General features: G+C 37.7%; 1 protein-coding gene and 1 long non-coding RNA gene across 2 annotated transcripts in view; both read right to left on the bottom strand.

The window, feature by feature from the left end:
* Positions 1-19,086, bottom strand: part of LOC306644819 (guanine nucleotide-binding protein G(q) subunit alpha) — a 273,199-nt gene that overhangs the window by 238,438 nt on the left and 15,675 nt on the right. The gene's annotated exons all lie outside the window — the stretch shown is intronic.
* On the bottom strand, positions 12,107-17,929 carry LOC306644829. The gene is made up of 2 exons (XR_013759481.1): positions 17,830-17,929; positions 12,107-17,053 (listed from the first exon to the last, which is right to left on the bottom strand). It is a non-coding gene; the product is annotated as an uncharacterized lncRNA (long non-coding RNA).

Below are 19,086 nucleotides of genomic sequence, written 5' to 3'. Positions count from 1 at the left end.
GGGGGTAAGGGATGCAGGCTGGGGGAAGGTATCACTAAGAAACCTTCAGAGTATAGAATTGAAGTGGGAGAGCAAAAGCATACAGTTATTATATGAAGGCCTAAACATGTCAGGCTGTTGAGAATTTTCATTTCTAGAATTCATTAGACTTTGATTTCATAAAATGACAAGTTTATCTTCATTTAGAAAATATGGTTTGATAAATTTAAATCCCTAAAAGTAAAAAACCAAGAAATCTATGAAGTCAGTCTTTGCCAGAGTTCCTATTTGCACAAAGGAAGAAGACCAAAGAACTTATTTATAAAGGATGTATCACCTTATTGCATATCTAGCAATACCTGAATACTACCCTTGGAACAGCAATCCATAAAAAACAGCACCATCAGAGGAGTGCAATGCAGGCCCTTGACCATGCTCAGCCCATCCAAGCTCTTAAACATGCTCCAAAGACTTGTCCTTACCAAGCACTACTTCAACCTGCATCCCTTGAATTGACTAAGGACTTGGGGGCATTTAGGGCTTTATTTTACTTTATTTTTTGTTAAGTTCACAACTTAATCAGACTATAGCATAAGCCAAAATGCACTGAATTTCACTGCAAACACGACAACAAGCACAAACACTGTCACTAAAGTAATTTATACCCAGCTATGAGGAATATGCAAGTCAGATTTATTTTTTTCCCAGTACTAGAGTTTGAACTCACAACCTTACATGCCATGCGCGTGCTCCTCCATTAAGCAACACCCCCAGTCCTTTCTTTTATTTTGAGATAGGGTCTCTCTTAGTTGCCCTGGGTAGCCTCAAACTTGCAATTCTCCTGGTAGCTAGGACAGTCAGGCATAAATATTAAACATCAACAAAGGCAGTGTAACAGTGATAGCAGCTAACTTTCAGTGAGTATTTATTACTCCAAGGCTCTGTGGAAAATATTGAACACATCTCAAATGTTCTTAACAAAAATGACTGCAACTGTCCCCCAATTTATAGACAAGGCAACTGAGATTACAAAAATACTGACTTTTATCTTTTATCAAATGAAAATAAACGTGGGAGTCAAGGGTCAGGGTGGAGCCCTTGCCTGGCACATGCTAGGCACTGGGTTCAATCCTCAGCACCACATTAAATAAAGAAATACATACATACATATGTTGTGTTCATCTACAACTAAAATTTTTTTTTTTTGATATGTGGGAGTCAAGATCCACACCCAGGATGAGTGAAGTTGGAGCCTACACCTTTACCACCATACCTCATTCATCCTAAAACATGGTTTGTGAGCTTTCTCAATCTGTTTAAACATTCCCAAGGCTTCCGGATTACATAGTCACTATTTCCTAAAAAAAGCAAAGTGGAAGGCTTGAGCCCTTCCTATATCCAACAAGCACGCCTGCCATATCCCCAGAGATTCTTGAGAACTTGGTTGCTCTATAACCTCCAGTTCCAACTTCCTGATGCCACAGAATTTTGTCTTGTAGGGTGCCTCTTGCCTTCCATCAGCTGTGCCCTTCGCCCCTGGTTGACATCCATTCCTCTCTAAGTAAGGAGCAGGTAAGGTGAGGTGCTCAGCACAGGATCTCCTTCCTGTAGTCAAGAGGTGCCAGGCTTGATTCCTTGTACAAGGAGGCTGTTTTGCCAAATCAATAAATGTATGACCTGACAGACAGTCTGTAACTCAAGGCTGGAAATGGCCTACATCCTCTCTCGAGACCCAGATTCACGGTGTAATTGTGCCAAGTCATTAATCATGGGCACCCTAAGAGCAAGAGCAGTCCCTGGGCACCTCAGCCTCTCATCCCAAGGGGCATCTCAAGGAAGAGAGTTTGCAGAGTCTAAGTAAATGATCATTATACTGCTAATAAATACAGTTAGTGACTTCTTTAGAAAAAGAATGAACCATATCAGGTGGCTAAGGAAGAACTGCTACATTTCCTTAACTGAAGGTACTAACAATAGCTAGTGGAATCAATTTATCAATTCCTCTCTCTCCCTGTCTCTAGCTCTGCCCCTCCCTCTCCCTCCTCTTGCCTCCTGTTCCCTCCCTCCCCCATAAACTCTGGCTGTGGCCCAAGACCAGAACACAGAGCCCTCCAATGCCTGTGTAGCAGCTAGTGGCCATCGACTTAGCAGGAAGGGCAGGGTCAAGCTGCCTGGCTTCCTGTTGAAGGCTGCCTCAGGCGTTCCCACTAACTGATAATGATACATTCACAGTTCACCAGCAAGAGCAGATGCCAAATGAAGAGAAACAGCACCAGCATCTCTCATTCTGCCTTTTACATCTGTAGCACTTTTCTTATAACTTACTTGGTACTTACTTTCATAACAGATATGAAGTAAGAATTTGATTCTATGAAATACCCCAAACACAAATTGCATAAATCATTACCTAACACTAAACAGTACTAGTTTATTCTTAGTGATGCTACATTACAGCTCTTATCCATAAAATAGGTAACAGTATCCCTGTTCCCCACCTTCTATTTCACTGTCACATCTGGACTGTCGTTGCAAGCCACTTAATATGACTGTATAGAAAATACTAATATAATATTTCCTTTATGGAAATGTCTTCAAATTCTTTGACGAATGCTATTACTTAGAAATTATTTTCTCCACACCAACTTATAGAACAAAAAGTGCACACGACTTAAGAGAACCTGAAAAATTAATGAGATTCACAGAATCACTACTGAAAAAACTTGTCAGTATTATTTTGTATTATATGAAACCAAAGACAAAAAAGTATGTGCCAACTATATTAAGAATTCCTGCAGGGCTGGGGTTATGGCTCAGAGATCGAGCACTTGCCTGACCTTGTGAGACACTGGATTTGATCCTCAACACCACATTAAAAAATAACTAAATAAAGTTTATTTAAAAAAAAAAAAAGAATTACTGCAACAAAACTGAAGAAAATTATGAATTTGTAATAGAGGGTTAGCACATGGGTGGACTACCTGTAGATATTTAGAATTATCTCCTCTTCCAAAATGTAAACAGAATCAACAAGCAAAAGAATCTTGGCTTATAAGATTCATATCCAATAATCTAACAAAAGAATCTACTGCATCCGGGAAGTCAGGACCAGCCTAGATGGCTAACACAAATCTGAAACAGAAAGCAAATTTTTCTGATTTAAATACTTCCCTTCTTTTCTGCTAAATCATCTCATTAGGCTTGATGGACAAATGTTTCTGTATTTTTCTAAACCCAAACTCAGTACTTTAACAGCTGATACAGAAATTCATTCACCCAGGAGTCAGCTGTCACAGAAAATTTTCTCCAATAGTGGAAAGATTACATAATGCCGATCTGCACAAGAACTAAGGAACTGGGCCTCCAAAGGCAAAATAGTATAAAGACCTTGTTCTCTTGCCAGGTGACCAAACAAAAGAAAGATTCAAGCAAGGCTTTGGGGAGCTATTGATTTCAGCAAATATTTATTGACCCTCTACACTGGGCCTAGCACTGTGCTAGGAGCTGAGAATACTTGGATGAACACAAAAGATGAAAAAATTATTTGTTTTCACTGAAGCTCTAAGCCAACTCTAAAATCAGATTTCATTCACTTACCTAGAGAAAAATCACCAAATACAGAAAACTGGAAATCAATAAAAATGAGGAAAGAACAATTTCCTATAAGAATAGGATAGTTCCCTAGTGGGGGAAAAAATATTATTAAAGCTCTAATACAAGGTAACACACACTAAATTACATAGGCTCCCTTGTAAACCAGATTTAGATTATAGCTGAAGAAAACAGTAAGTTAATATGCTTAGAAAACACTAAAAGCACGCATTAACACAGAGATTTCCTTTAGAACAACTAAAAGAAGACACTTTAGTTGTTAGAAAACCATCTAATACAGGTTCAGATATTAGAGAACATACATTATCAGTAACAAAATTCTAAGGTATCACCTTCTATTACAATTTTTTGTTGTTGTTGTTTTTGTGATTCCCAACCAATTTTAATGCACCTGTGTCAATTTTGTTGAACTATTGACAAAATTGAAAACTTAAGATTTGGTAAGCCAATGCAGCTTAGAACAAATGGTACTTTCCAATATTTAGAGAAATGTTAACTTAGACACCCACCCTAAGCATTCACTTTACAATTCCCATATTGCCACTACAGTCAAGCTTATTCAGAAAAACCAACCAGAATTATAAGGGCCAGACACACTGCAAATACACCACACCCCACATCATACTCAAGGCTCAGTATCTTCTGACCACCTTCAAGAAGCTGATGATTTATTCTTTGGCAGTTCACAAGAGATTCTGGTCAAACCATTATAAAATGTCACCATATCAGTCAATATTTACTGAGTACCTCTTTCTGAAGTTAACATTGGATTAGGTGCTTAAGGACAAATAGTTTGATTCAATAAATTTTAAAAAATACATATTTAAGACATTATTCTCAGAATTCTTCAAACAGTTGTATTGTGAAATTTCTATTGCTGAGAAATTTGAGGTTCATGCTCAATGTGCTGTCCCTCTTTCAGTCCCAAAAGTTCCATTTTGCGTTCTCCAGGCTTTGGTGGAATATCAGGTATGGTCAGGTCAGGCCGGTAGTACCTGTGCACCGCTTCGGCCCCCACGCACATGGCCAGGAGGCTAGCCGCGAACATTGTCAGGTAAGTGGTCATGGGCACGCCCTTGGGCATGGTACAAGGGCTGCACAGGGAGGGAATAGGCAGGGTTAGAAGGCCCTCAGCTCACAACTAGACCAGGACCGAGGCGCTCGAGTTGGCCTTCAATTACAATTGAGAGCAGAAAAACAAAGGTAATCAGCATCAATAATTCATTTTTCCCCTGCTGGACTGAAAATTACGTGATGATTTACTGGGAAATCAAATATAGACCTATAAAAAATAGAACCAAAATTCTGTGCCAACAGAATTCAGAAAAATGCATCAGTCTGCTAGTAAACCTCCTAGTTATCCAAGAGCTCAGACAAAGAAACAAAAGGAGCTTTAAGTGTCTACACACATATCATTAGAAAAGATTATGTAGCAGATACTATATCACCTTTATGTCTGAGGGAAGATCATGTGGCCCAGAGATAAGGAATGGTTTTTGTGTCAATTCAAGTGAAAGTGGTTGCCACTAAAATAACCACAACTGTAATAAAGAAAGCTTGTTTGATGATACATGCACAAGACTAAAAGAGTAAGCGAAAATGAATACATAATTACAATGTGTCACCTTGCTGACATGGATTACACCAACAAGCATAATTCTGCTAAGATTACATACCGATAATTAGCCTTCCAATGTGGGATGGATAATACATAGTTCCATTAGCACTAACTTAGGATTATTTTAGAAAATAACTGCAAATACTTGCTCAGAGAAAGCCATAAACAGGAAACCAGCAAATTCTTTATTATTCATCTTTTAATTTGATAGAACTTACTAAAATAACCTTTCTCTTAAAAGACACATTCTAAACTCTTGCAGAAAGAAATGTTTTAAGAGCATGTAATCTAAAGTGAGATTCAAAATAATTAATTGGTACCCATCTACCAATCAGAATAGTGAACAAATGCAGGATAAAAAACAAAACGCAGGGGTTAGGGTACAACTCAGAGACACACGCTTAACTTGAGCAAGGCCCTCCATTCCACCAAAAATATTCACCCTGCAGTAACTTTGTAACTAGTTGAGATATCAGACTAGCGTGTAACTATTTAAGAATTCAGTGAAGCAATGAATAAAGGCATTCATGTATTGACAACTATTTCTACAAAACAAAGAACTCAGGTTGTTGGGTGTTGGTGAAGAACAGAAGGCAATGCCTCTACGTACTATTAGAATACACTTAGAAGGACTGGTATCAATGATCACAGGTTACTCTGTCACTTCAATTATGAAAATGAATGTTACTGTGAATGTCCATGCTTTATTTATTTTTCTTTCTTTTCAAGAAGTCTTGCATTGAGTTGGAAGACATAAGTTTCCCTCTGACCCCAGTTTCTGTTAATGGGAATCCCAGGCCTAAGGAAAGAAACATTTACCTAGACTGCTTCATGTGCCAGGCCTTATTTACACTTCACCACAGCCCATGAAACAGTTATTTTCCTTCATTGACAAATAAAGAAGCCATGGTTTCAGACCTTAAACTTAACCTACTTTAGCTGGTTTGAAACTAAGGACTTGAAGGACTCTACTCCCCAACGTCACATAACCGCTTCAGGACCTTCAAGATGGGGAACACATGCTTATTTCATCACAATTTGCTATATTTCTAGTAAAAGCCAGGTATGGTAGGGCACACCTGTAATTCCAGCTTCTTGGGAACTGAGAAAGGAGGATCACAAATTGGAGGCCAGGCTGGACAACTTAGTAAGGCCCTGCCTCAAGAAAAAAATTTTTAAAAAAATCTATCTTTCAAATAAAATCATATATATAGAAAAACATCATAAAATATAACAGCTGTATATTTACAGAGAAGATAAGGACTTATCAGTACAAAACCATTACTGAAAAAATTGGATATACCATTTTCCTATGATTGAACTCCTTGCGTTCCTTTGACTTCAGCAGTATCACTTACTCCCTTAAATCAGCTCCCAGAAAGAATAATCAGAGACTGCCCAAGTTGTCTAAGGCCATAAATGAGCCAAAGTCAAAAGTAAAATGAACATTTAAAATATTTACAGGGCTCAGGATATAGCTTGGTTGGTAGAATGCCTGCCTTGCAAGCACAAGGTCCTGGGTTCAATCCCTAGAACCACAAAAGAAAAAAAAAAAAATTACAGACTCAAAAAGAACATAAAAGAATATCAGAAAGACATACCAAAAAAGAATCAAGACTCCTCACTTAGTTGCTGGTTTTGCTGGCAGGCAGGCAGATCTCGCACTAATTTTAGGCCCCCTCCAGGCCAAACCAGCCCTTGGGTGCTGAGGCAAACAATGGCTGAAAGGTCCTTGATCTCCAGCAGCTTTTTTCCACACCACCCTACTCTTCAAGGATGAACGAGAATACTGTGCATTCTTTGTGATATTCCCTCACTATGCAGCCCACAATCCTGCCCATAGATGAATTCCTGTAGCTGACAGTGATTGTACCTTTTTAACTGGGAATCTGAACCTATAACTTAGACAAATTAATAATGAGAGATAAATGAAATTAGGACTAAATGGAGAAAAACTGAAGACACCCAACTATCAATGGATATCCCTTACAACTTACAATTGCTTTTCCAATATTGATATTCTCTTATAACTACCTTTTTTTTGAACACCGAAAGAAAGCCTTACACTTCCTTTTCAATCAAACTCAAAATATATTACAAAGCTAGCTACATAGATCTCAAATACTCAAAAGGTTATTTTCATATAAAACATCAAAGAAAAATTTCAAATCATAACAGGTTTTGAACACTAGACTTTATGAGTCAAAGGAAAAATGAAATTTAAAAAAGCGTATTCAAAATAAAAAGGGCCTTCGCAACATAGAGGAAACTTAACAACCAGGTTGAAGATCTATTTTAGCTTCTATCACTCAAAAACCTAATTTCTGTCCATCATAGAGGAAATCCACCCAAATATGAAGCAATGTATAAACACAAGAAATGCCTCAATGAGAAGACCTAGAAAGAGAATACGAGATGAGGTAGCAGTCACCATCTCAAAACTTTCTCACCAGAATTCTTTCTCTTGAGCCCTTTTCTCTGTTGTCCATTTTAAAATTAAACACAACTCAGAAGTTCTTGAACGGAGGATTTTGATTTCTTTGGTGACAATCTCCTCTCGTGTACCTGTGAACTCCAGTCCATGAGGACAAGACCACTGACAGCTTTGGAGATGGAGAAGCAGAAAGAAAGCTCTTTTTGTGGTAGATCTTTACCTCAGACATTGAGATAAAGAATGATAAACTGGAATTTGTCACTGGACCACACCATAAACTGCACCTGTCATATTTTAGCAAGGGGGAAGCAGCAGTAGTCTGTTCATTTATTGAGCAAATACCAAAGCACCAGGTATGCTAAGTGCCACAAGGGAGGCAAGTAAATTACAGATCCTGCCTTGAGGAATCTCATGGTTTGTTATGAAGGAAGAAAATTGCATAAATAACCATAGTTATGAGATAGAGCCACCTTTGTCCAAGCCACCCAAAGCTGATTTCCAATGGCCAATTTCCAACTGCCAGTGTATATACCTCTCTGCCTGAGGATTTGCCTCCAAGTCAGAGATGGCCACTTGGCAAACCAAAGATAGCAGGAGTTAAACCCTAGAACTTCCAACTAATGACCATCTGGAGCTCCTTCACTCTTTGTGGAAAAACTTTATAGCATCACTGTTCTCCAAAATGGGGACCATAACTAGCAGCATCACCCAAGAGCTATGAAAACTGCCAATTCTCAGGTCTCCCCCTAGAACTGAGTCAAAACCAACATTTTAATGAGGTCCCCAGGCGATTCTCTTATACAATGAAGTTTAACAATTCCTTCTCAACACCAGCTCTCAGAACCTCTCATCAGGTTTGATCTCCAGCTACCCATGCCCACCACAGCAACTGGGTTAATAATGTCATCTGCATTGGCTGTTCTGCCTCAACTACCTTACTTCTCCATTCACCTACCCATACTTCCAACACAAATTCAAAAAACACAAATACATGACAAACATGAAACATCATGAGAGGTCAAAAGAAACTGCAACTAGGAAGGAAAACAGAGGAGATGCTGAGAAGACAGAGCATCTGAGGTGGGCTTTGAAGAGTGCATGAGATTTATACAGAGAGACGAGAAGGAAGAAGCATCCCAGGGTGGAGGGTGAAGAGTAGAGAGCAAAAAAGATGTGAGAATGGGGGCAGAAAGGAAGAGGGTTAATGCCCTCGGTTAGCCACTGTCAGACAAGTGAAGGCAAGCAAGAAATAAGGTTCGAAAGGGAGGGTGGGAATCTAATGCACCTGACTGACAGATTGGTTACTTTGCAACCAATGGGAAGTAATTAAAGTTCTGAACTGAAGACAAACACAATGAACAGTTCAGGAAAAGCAACCTGAGTGGCCCACACCTGTAATTTCAGCTACTCAGGAGGTGAAGTAGGAAGACTGCAAGTTTGAGGACAGTCTAGGCAACCTAGCAAGCGCCCACCTCGTCTCAAAAAAAAAAAAAAAAAAGGATTGGGGATGTAGCTGAGTGATAAAGCATCCCAGGGTTTGACCCACTGTACTGAAAAAAGAAAGAAAGAAAAGAAAAAAGAAAGTAACCCGAAAGCAATGTGAAAAATGGAAGATGGGGAGTGCCTGTCTCAATTGCTCCCCCACTGTCACCATAGTAAGCTCAGTCCACTGGATAAGTTTTTTATCTTATCCAGTTTTTGCTAAGCCCAATGTGGAAGACAAGGCCTAATACTACTTGAAGGGTAAATAAATCAATTTTTGTGTACAAAATAATGTCTGACTCATGGCAATAACCAAAACGATTATGGAAAAAGTAAACAATAATAATATCCCTGTGTGTTTGGATGGTGATTTGATGTTTTTAACATCATCTCATGTGCTCCTTTCCAACAAGCTACTATGCCAACTTCCTGACCCAGAGCCCTTCATGTTAACCAGGTGGAGATCTTCAGCAAGGAATGAGGGGGTCTGTGTCAGAGGTGCTAAAGTCCCTTAGTATAGGACTCAGCATATAATTCTATGCAAGCCAATGATTTACAGCAATGAAGCAAAATCAACAAATGGAAAAGATGCATGGGCAAAGCCTGAAAGGAACCAGACACAAACTTCCATGAGTCCTCTCCCAGTGGAGTCACACAAGATGTATATAATGTGCCCAACACCAGTTGTGACAACACATGTATAACGTTATCTACCAGGGAAGTTCATCTAAGCCTAGGAGTCCAGAGTTTTTAATCAGGAGTCAGGGACATAAACACTGACTGCATAGCACCTACCAAAATTCCAGATGCCCAAAAGGAAAGCAGTTACTCGGGATAAATTATATTGTTTGTACCAACAGTTTGAGATACTGCAAGCTACTTTAGCCAGATCTAGGAGTGGTGGAAATCATCTACAAATCCAAGTTTCCACATGCCAGTCAAGAGTCAATTTTACAAGAAGGCTAGTGATGTTAACTCTTCCCTGCACAGAATCACACATGGATTCCTGAAGCTCAAGTTCTAATCATGTTCTGGATTAAATACTCTGGTTCCTTACCAGAGGTAAGCTTGTCATAAATAGGTATTTGGAGGAGTCTGGGGAAGGGGAGCTTGTGAAATATAAGACCATAGGCACCTATGCCAGCTATACTCTGATAAATATATTCTAACCTGTCAGCTAATTTTAGGCAGCAGTAAATATAAAACAAATCCATTACAAGTTCATAATAAGAAATATAACTACATATTTCTATCTGGCTGCAATTATATCATTTTTAAAAAGTATACTACCTTCTGCCCCAGAAGATCCCAATTCAGTAGGACTACAAAAAGCCAACCCCAAAAAACAAACAAACAAACAAACAAAAAACACCCTGAGAAAAAAATTCTACCAGACAATAAGGAATAAACCTATCTGTGCTTTTCCCCTTGTTCTCACCATAAGCCTAACTGATACTAATAAGAGAGTTCATCTGAAGTCCTAGGAATAAAACATTACTAACAATCATTTAAACCAGGATAGTGCTTTCTTTTCATTTTTACCATGTTTTCAGAAACAATGCTTATCTTACAGTTTCTGGAATCTGTCTTTAGTAAATTTACTGCTAAGTTATGGAAATAGGATATTTACCTATGTGCACTAACTTAAAACCAAAAGTAACAAAGTCAGATTTGAGAATTTAATTCACAAGTAGAAGATTTTGCAATGTAACACACAATTTTCTTAACCTCAGAGATATGGCCTTGGCTTGGTGTAGAAAAAGATCACATGAGGTTACTGGATACATTTTCTTGGCCTGTCAGGAGTACTTTGCAGTTCTTTTCTAGTGAGGTTAGCACTGTGTGTGATGTTATTCCTCAGGAAAATGAGAGATGAGCCAAGCACTCTCTGCGACCTGGAACTGTCGAGCTATGCCAGAATACTCAGCCAATGCAGCAGATTCGTCCTCCTGTAAAGTCCAGGGCTACTCTGATGACTGAGTTTACATTCCCAGGCAGCCTTAGTACCTAAAAAGCACTGGTACAGAAACTATGCCTTTATGGTTTCAAAAGAAACAAAGTTTGCCTATAATCCATTCATCACACAGGGCCTAAGACAAAAAAAAAAAATTTTTTTTAAAGCCAATAAGAGAATCAGTACTAATATTTGTCCCCTTTCATTTTCAAAAGTGAAAGAAGGAATACTTGAACACAGTAAAGAGCAAAAAGTTTGTTTTTACAAAGGACATTTCAGAAAATGAAAACCTTTAGACCAAAATATTTAATTTTTAATAAAAGAAATATAACTTTATAAATACAGATTCCAATGCTGATAAATTTATTCACTGCATTCGCCTACTCAAGCAAGCCACCCACTGTAAAACAGAGAAGACAGGAAAAAAAAAAAAAATCAAACTGCCTCTGCACCATCTGATTTACCATGGGTTCTAAAAATCTGTATGTAAGAACACACAAAGAGGGTTGGGAAAAAAATGCTCATGTAGCCATGCATTATTAATTTCAACTTCGACAGATATGAACTATGCTTCTTTTGCTCAAAGCAAATGTCAGTACAACCACATATTTTCTTAAAGGAAGTCTTGATCGTGAAATTACACAAGCTGCACATATGCAACAAAGGCAGTTCCTACAGCAGCACTCTGGTAAGTCAGGGCTACTTCTCCATTCCCTCCCACCCTGTGAGATCCTGCACATCTTGGAACAGGGCCACAATTCATCCACATGCAGTCAGTACATTTTAAAAACTCAGGTTTGGCTTCTAAGGATGAAATCTGCAAAAAGGTATATAAAATTTTGTTCAACCTAACTGGATTTAGCAAAGTAATTCCATTGTAAACTCAGGTATAGACAAATTTTTAAACATTGATGTAATGGCCAAAATCTTTTTAAAAGTAATTTAAAGTAGTGGTTTCAGGTATTTCCAACTAGTTGTAATAATCCAGTTAGAAAAGAAGACATTCTGGTTAAGTACCAAGTTAATGAGGAAATAAACTTAGTGAAAGTACTACTTATAATTTATGAGCCCATTTTTCCAATGAGATGAGACCCAAAATGATATTAAGATGTGCCTCTTGGGCTGGGGAGATAGCTCAGCTGGTAGAGTGCTTGCCTCGCAAGCACAAGGCCCTGAGTTCGATCCCCAGTACCACAAAAAAAAAAAAAAAAAAAAAAGATGTGACTCTTGAACCAAAGACCCACCACACACAGCAATTAGCAAGAGAACACTGTCCCTGCCAGTTAAGGTAATATACTCCAATCTTCACACAGTCACCTTCTACGGTATAAGCTGTAGAAAGAGGCAATCTCCTAGGCTGACCACTGTATAGAAATGAATATGTGCCCACTGTGATGAAGAGCCTCTTATTGGCAGTTCATAAAGACATGAGCTTATTAGGCAAATCTCAATTAAGAAACAGGGAGCAAGGAAGGACATGATCCTTTCTCAAATTGTTTTGCTAAAGGACAACAATTATTTCCTATCAGCTTCTTCCCTGCCACCAACCCTCAACCTAACTGAAAGAAATGAGTTTTTTATTAAATAATCTCACACACACGCATACGCACACACCCTGAATAATACAAACTTCACTCAACTATTCAATTTCCTAAATGATAATTTAAACACTGACACTAGCTAGCATTGGTGCTAAAAATGTGGGCATGGTGTCAAATTATGTAAAATATACAGATTTGTAGAACCACTTGCCTTATATGGAGAAAAAGATTAAACCAATTTGGCTGTAAAATAAATAGATAAAATTTGCTTTTTGTAAAATATCTCTTTTCTTCTACATGGAAATTAGAATTCATGAAAGGAGAGGGGAAAAAATTCCTCCTTAACAAAAATGGCCATTAGGGCTGGGGGTTGTAGCTCAGTGGTAGAGCACTTGCCTAGCATGGGTGAGGTACTGGGTTCAATCCTCAGCACCACACGTAAATAAATAAAATAAAGATATTGTGTCACTCTACAACTAAAAATATTTTTAAAAACAATAATAATGGCCATTATAAACTATTAGACACCCTAAACTTCAGGATATAAGGAGAGAGTAAAACACTACCATCAAAATGCAATGCCAACCACTTGAATGTTGCCACCACCACCACAAAGACCATGGTGAGGAAGGGACCCTCCTGGACGGGCCCCTCTGGCTGACCCTGCTGACTGGAGACTGGGCTACATCAAATAAGAGCAGGTCTCTTCCCCAAATTTCTCTCTAACCTTTTATATCAACATTCCTCAAACAACTGAGGTCAAAATTAGTGCACTTTTGGCTTTATACCTATTAGGTAAATAAACTGCAGTTATAACCAAAAGCTTGAATCAACTGGAGATTCATACTGACTGATGGATTATGGAGGTATGTCCTGAAATCTTATTCTCTTCCATATCTTTAGTAGTAATGTTAAAAAAAAAAAAAAAAAATACTTTTTGTCCTGAAGTAATCCATTATTAATTCTATTGTAACAGGTTCATCTACTTTCCTCTAAAACTGAACTGGGTAAAAGTTACAAATGCTAGAAGTTGGGAATAAAGTTTAAATGAATTTGACCCTGGAAGGCTATTCCCACACAATCAGCATGAAATTCAGTAAGAAAAGCACTCTAAGGATTTGGAGGGGGAAAAAAATCAATGAAAATATATGTATGGTAAAGGAAAAAGGGAAAACATGCAGAGAATTGTGTGCACATTCACAGATCAAAAACAGGACTTGCAATGTGGTACTGTATTGAGAAAGGTGAAATAAACATGAACAACTGGTATACGGGAAGACATCGCACACAAGCCTTCAAGCTCGAAATCAATAGATACCTCTTACAATTACTTATTTGGACAAAAGACAAAGATTTCTGGAATCACATGTATCTCAGTTCCAGAAAAGATGCAGAAACAGTGTCTCCTCTGATTTCATCAAACCGTACCTCCAGTGTTGGATTCCCCCGTTTTGTTTTTTTCCTTTAATTTGTTTTTTGGTTTTTTTTTTGTTTTTTTTTTTTTCTTTTTTTTTGGGAGGGGGGTGGCAGGAACATCTAGGATTAAAAAAAGGACAAAACTTGATTTCTACTTTATGAAAAACAAGATATTTCCATAAAGAAGGAAGAAGTTCCCAGGAATATCATGAAACCAACTTCAATTACTTGGGCAATTAGACGTGTTCCAGTGGGTTCCAATGTCCCCAAGGGATGGAACCTAAGGCTAGTTACAGGAGAGATTTCATCTCAACGTATGAAAGCTTTCTAACAAACATAAAACAACTTAAGACAGAATTAATTACTCCTGGGGGATTATGCTCCTACCACTGACCGTAGAGGGGGAAGACTAACAAAAAATTGGGGATGTTACAGAGGCAACTCAAATATAAGGTGCAAGCTTGGACTTCACAGCACATTCTCAATTGAGATTCTATAATTATACCTCTCCATGAAGGGCTTCACACGTGTTAATTACAGTCATCAAGATTCATAAAGCAGACTTCCTGGAAAGATGGCAAAGTGCTCTTAAATGCTAAATACCCTGACTTCATCATTACATATGGTATACATGTATCAACGTATTATACTGTATCCCATTATACGTACAAATACTAGGTGTCAATTCAAATTTTTAAAACAAAAAATAGAAAAAAAGACAATTTCCTCTCTACTCTCAAAAGGAACCGAGAGAGAGAGAGCACATGTGCACTCTCATCTACATTAATAATAGCAAAGGAGCTATCAAATGGAAGTAATACAAATGAACCAAAAAGAGAGAACCTGCTGGGAGTCCACATGCAGCTCTTCTCATAAAAACAGTATAGTGTTGAGGAAAACACATGACTAAGTTTCTCAAAACTCACTGGTATCCCCCAACTTGGAGAACCAAGTAACCTCTTCATTGGAACTCACATTCCTACCTATTCTAGACATAAAGGGACTAAAGAATAAGTAAACAACCTGACCTGACTTAATAACTGGAAACCGTGAGGCTGAAAGACAACCTGCTTTACATGGTGGTTTAAGAAGGAAGAGAAAAATACCCAATAGATGCAGACAACAAAAATCCCCAAAACAAGACAATGATTTCTCTTCAAATGGCTCATTCATCACCCAAGGGAGGAAAAACAAATGGAATTAGTTGAACAATGCAACAAAATTAAAAGCAATGCTCACTGGCTGATATGGCCTCTGCCATAGAGCCCTCCCTACCACTTACCCAGAGAATAGCTAAAATCAGAATATATACCATCATCTTCCAGCCTTCCAGCTCCAAGTGCTAAGGGAGAGATACAAACAGACCCAAGACAAATACGGAAGGAAGTTAATGAGATTCCACCCACACTGTGTTTGGACAAATAGTAAGACCAGACAAAATCTGGAACATTCCTAAGTAAAAATGAAGACAGCACAGAACATGCAAAAGGAAAGGGAAGAGAATGCTTTGGAAGATTAACTCTAGGAAACTGGAAAAAAAAAAAAAAAGACTTTAAAAAGGTGAAATGAAAATTTTCAGTTAAGAAAGGAAATTAGGGGCTAGGGTTGTAGCTCAGTGGTAGAGCACTTGCCTAGCATGTGCAGGCATTGGGTTTGATTCTCAGCACCACATATAAATTAATTAATTAAATAAAGGTTCATCAACAACTAGAAGAAATATTTTTTTAAAAAAAGAAAGGAAATTACGAGAAAAAAAAAAACAGTACTTCAAAACTTAGAAATAAGTTTTGCAGCATCAAAAAAAAAAAGAGAGGCACTTCATTCATTCAATATCTAATTATTGGAACTTGATTTTTTTATGCCAAACACTGCCAAATAAGTGATACAGAGATGAGATTTGAGCAAGGAAAAGAACAGAGATGAAACAATTAAGAAAGAAGTTGAAGCTTTGGTAGAAAAACAACAAAAATCCAATTAAAAATAATTGGTGTGTCTGAAAAAAAATTCCCATGGAATAAAAATAATATTCAATGATAAACTGGATAAAATTCTTGAAAGAATAAATATACATATGGAATGGGTTCAGAGTGTTTCAAGATAAGTAATAAAGAATATAAAACACAAGGAGAACCTGCTGAAGTTGTTAAGCTTCTATGTTATGGAAATAAACATCCAAAAAAAAGCAAATCACAAAGAAAAAGTATGCAGGCTGACTTTTCATCAAATTAAGATGTCAGAAAACAACAGAGGAATTCTACCATGTGGCAAGCAATGTCCATAGCAAAGGGGTGTGATCTAAGTCTTCTATACACATTCAAGTTACTGTTAATTTGTGAATGTCACAGTCATTTGTAAATACACAAGAACTTGAGAAATATATCATCCATGAACCTTCTGTAAACAAAAATCTATCGGAAGCTATAATCCAACCAAATCACTGGTGAAGGAAAAGAAATAAAAGCAAAGAAATAAATTGAAAGAAGAAATATCAGTAATTAACACAATTAATGCTAAATGTTTTAATTGCAGACATGCATATATACTAAAATTTCTGAAAGAAAACTGAATAATTCAGCAATACATAAGAAAATCTTGGAGGAGGTTCTTTAAGCTTAACTTAAAATGATTCCCTGTACTCATCCCAGGTAGTCAATACAAAATCAAAGGATTAAGTTTTAGAATGTATGAAAAGAAATAAACTCTATGTATTAAATTTTGAGAAACTGTAGAATCACTTTCTAAACAGTAGAAATCACACAGCCTGCAAGATCAAATGTTAACTTTGTGACTGCACTGAAGAAAGAAAGTGCAAGGGGGAAGAACACACCACTGCAGGATTAGAACAGATGTGTTTGAATAGTCAAGAGGCGGTTACCAAGGGGAAAAGCAGAACAGAGGAAATGTGGATTAAAATGATGAACATGGAAATGGTCTTGAATACCCATGTATACCTTTCATTCCATCTGACACAAATATCCTTTCTCTACTCAAAGGTTACTTCAGTTTTCTTTATGTTTAGTCTTTTTTTTTTTTTTTTTTTTTAAACAAATGGGATACATGTTGTTTCTCTATTTGTACATGGAGTCAAGGCATACCATTTGTGTAATCATAAATTTACATAGGGCAATGTTGTTTGATTCATTCTGTTATTTTTTTCCCTTCCCCCCCACCCCTCCCACCCCTCTTTTCCCTCTATACAGACCTTCCTTCCTCCATTCTTACCACCCTCCTTATCCCTAACCCTAAACCTAACCCTAACCCTAACCCTAACGCTAACGCCTCCTACTCCCCATTATATGTCCTCATCTGCTTATCAGCGAAATCATTCGTCCTTTAGTTTTTTGAGATTGGCTTATCTCACTTAGCATGATATTCTCTAATTTCATCCATTTGCCTGCAAATGCCATAATTTTATCATTCTTCATGGCGGACTAATATTCCATTGTATATATATACCACAGTTTCTTTATCCATTCATCAACTGAAGGGCATCGAGGTTGGTTCCACAATCTGGCTATTGTGAATTGAGCAGCTATGAACATTGATGTGGCTGTATATCTGTAGTATGTTGATTTTAAGTCCTTTGGGTATAGGCCAAGGAGTGGGATAGCTGGGTCAAATGGTGGTTCCATTCCAAGCTTTCTGAGGAATTTCCTTACTGCTTTCCAGAGTGGCTTCACTAATTTGCAACCCCACCAGCAATGTATGAGTGTACCTTTCTCCCCACATCCTCGCCAACACCTATTGTTGCTTGTGTTCTTGATAATCGCCATTCTAATTGGGGTGAGATGTTTACTCTTTGAATGACTGTCACAATTTTACTTGAACAGAGCCATACCCATTCATTGACAAAGTGTTTATGACATAGTTGAGTAGTTCTAACAGGGAACATAATGCCCCCCCCCCAAAAAAAAAAAAAATTGACTAGCTGATTCTACATTAAAAAGTTTGCAGCTGGACACAGTGGTGCACACCTGTAATCCCAGCAACTGGGTAGGCTGAGGCAGGAAGATCACAAGTTCAAAGCCAGCCTCAGCTACTTAGGGGCCCTAGGCAACATAGCAGGATCCTGTCTCAAAATAAAAAATAAAAAAGGGTGGACATGTGGCTCAGTTGTAAACACCTCTGGGTTCAATCCCCAGTACCAAAAAAAAATTTTTTTTTTTTTTTAAATAAAGGTTAAAATAAAAGTCTGCAGCCCCTGGCATAGGTGAACAAGTTCCACCATTATGTATGGGAGAGACACAATAAATATTATTTCTTCTCTGAAGCTAAAAAACTGAGAAACATGAATACTACTGGTGAGTTATATAGGCTACAAAAATTGTATGATGAAAAGCATAATTCACACCTATAATCCCAGTGGCTTGGGAGGCTGAAGTGGGAGGATCCTGAGTTCAAAGCCATCCTCAGCAAAAGTGAGGGGCTAATAAGCGAGATGCTAGTAAGACCCCCATCTCTAAATAAAATACAAAATAGGGTTGGGAATGTGACTCAGTGGTCAAGTGCCCTTAGTTCAATCCCCAGTAACCCCCCCCCAAAAAAGAAAAGCATACTACATACCTTTTTCAAATTATCAGAGGGGGAAATGCAACAACAAACCTAATATAAACCAAATACCAAAGAAAGAGAAGAGGAAAGCAACAGAGGGCAGAAGGATGGAGGGGAGAGGAAATGCAAGAAATCAAAAAAAAAGAATCAAAGACAAAATTCAGATGCAAAAGAAAAGGAAAATCCCTGTCTACTATATGCTAACCCGTGTAAGGAGGATAAACTCAACTATTTAAGGAAAAGATTCTTCAGGATGAGATTAAAAACAAAACAAAACAAAACAAAACAAAACTGAGCAGCAACAACAAAGAGATTAAGAAGAGTTGAAAATGAATGGGAGAATTGCACAAGCAAATGGGAGCAAAAGAACAGTATTAACACTCAACAAATTGAATTCAAGATAGAATAGCATTAACTTACATAAAAAGCTAATGCTCTAATGATGAAATTTTAATTCTCATGGACATTTTTTATGTACCTTAAGAGTACTTATCTATATTAA

Source organism: Sciurus vulgaris (assembly GCF_902686455.1).
Source record: "Sciurus vulgaris genome assembly, chromosome: 15".
Classification (NCBI taxonomy): Eukaryota; Metazoa; Chordata; class Mammalia; order Rodentia; family Sciuridae; genus Sciurus; species Sciurus vulgaris.
This window is presented reverse-complemented; position numbering and strand designations above follow the sequence as displayed.